This window comes from Acanthisitta chloris, unplaced genomic scaffold, assembly GCF_000695815.1.
Source record: "Acanthisitta chloris isolate BGI_N310 unplaced genomic scaffold, ASM69581v1 scaffold7755, whole genome shotgun sequence".
Taxonomy (NCBI): domain Eukaryota; kingdom Metazoa; phylum Chordata; class Aves; order Passeriformes; family Acanthisittidae; genus Acanthisitta; species Acanthisitta chloris.
Genome location: NW_008675351.1, coordinates 8,165 through 10,095, shown reverse-complemented (window position 1 = coordinate 10,095; position 1,931 = coordinate 8,165).

The window sequence follows — 1,931 nt, the reverse complement described above, 5'->3', positions numbered from 1 at the left end:
ATCCACAGGGAATGATTCCCTCTGGCTTTCTGGAGTCAGTGAAGTCATGAACATTTTGCTGACTTGCAACTTCTTCCTACCTGGGCATTTGTTGAGAAATCCCATTCTGGGATCAGAATTCCCTCTTCTTTGCTAACAGTTCCCAGCTCTTGACCTACACTCTTCCATCCAGCCACCTGTAACCAAAACACCAATATTATGCCTTTCTTCTCATTTTTAGCTTATAGTTTTGCTTTCCCTTCTTTTTTTTTTTTTCCTGCCAGAATTGTTTGTGTTGCTGAGTGGCAAAAGGAAAAAGAAGCACTTCAAACCAGTAGTTTGCCCCATGCTAGACACCAACCTACAGTCCCAGTTGGAACTAAAGAATCATAGAATCATAGAATTTAGGGGTTGGAATGGATCTTATAAATCATCCAGTCCCAACCCCCTGCCCTGGGCAGGGACACCTCCCACCAGAGCAGGTTGCTCAAGGCTTTAGCCAACCTGGCTGTGAACACTGCCAGGGCTGGGGCAGCCACAGCCTCCCTGGGCAACCTGGGACAGTGTCTCACCACCCTTAGAGTAAAAAGGGGTTTTTTTCCTCACATCCAACCTAGACTTTCCCTCATTCAGTTTGACCCCAAGGTGATTTCTTGCAGACAAGAGCAAGGACCAACTAGAAACAGAGCAGAGGATTCTGTGAGGGAGGTCTCACTGGTACCTTAGGGCACACTGGTTACATCAGGGAGAATGTGGCTCTTGCTCATTGAAGACCTTCATGATATTAAAACTAAGAACCCACAGCTCCTTAGAAAGAATCCAAGCTAGGTGGTTCAGCATTCTATGAAGCCCTTCCTCAGCCTAGCAAGAGGAGGATTATTGCAATTCCAAGCATCCTTCCTTAGCCTGGTGCAGGTCCTGGTGGATGATACCTGTTTGGTTATGTACTGGTATGTCTGAGTTGAGTGCTGCTTTTATCGGACTTCATTTTCATCCCTCACTGTGAAGGCAAAGGTATGACTATTGAAGAAAGAATGACCATGATGCAGAGGTGTCTTTTGAACTTACAGAGAGAATTAGTAAAACATTTCGAACTTCTGGCATGCTCTATGCCAGGCATGGACAGGACAGAGCTCCCACCACAGCCTTGAGGATTTACCTGAGGGTGGAAAACTACAGGGTGTAGGAAAGTGGAGTTTCCTTAAACTCTTTCCTTCAGTATATCTTTTAGCAAGTCTGAATTTGAAGAAACCTACATCCCAGAATCTAATTTACACACAGAGCAACCTCATATCCCACACCCTCAAGATAAATAAATGGCTAAATTGAAATACTGAATATTGTAAGGCCTTGTTCATTCAATTATTTTTTTCTCCAAGATTACCCTGCAGACCTTAGTGATTAACTACTTAAACATACTCTTTCAGAAAAGCAATTTCTTAGCTGCTAAGAAGTCAGAACCATGGCAAAACACATCTGGTGCTTGTTGCAGAGAAGGAGAGTTGCACAGGCATTTTTTGCAGAACAAAATAAAAGCTGCTTTTCTTAAGAAGGGAAGTTGCTGTGCTAACACTTTTCTTTGCATGTGTCAGAATAGGTTTCTGTGTATGTACATCACCTTTCTTCCAGCTCTGATGGGTGACCATCTTGAAGCTTATAGGCCCTGGAAATAGGGAGGAAATCTTTCCCAAACCTAATTTTAAGATTACCTTCAAATTTTTAACTCTTGAGCAGGAACCTTCTTCTTAAGAAGGGAAGTTGCTGTGCTAACACTTTTCTTTGCATGTGTCAGAATAGGTTTCTGTGTATGTACATCACCTTTCTTCCAGCTCTGATGGGTGACCATCTTGAAGCTTATAGGCCCTGGAAATAGGGAGGAAATCTTTCCCAAACCTAATTTTAAGATTACCTTCAAATTTTTAACTCTTGAGCAGGAACCTTCTTTCTGTTTG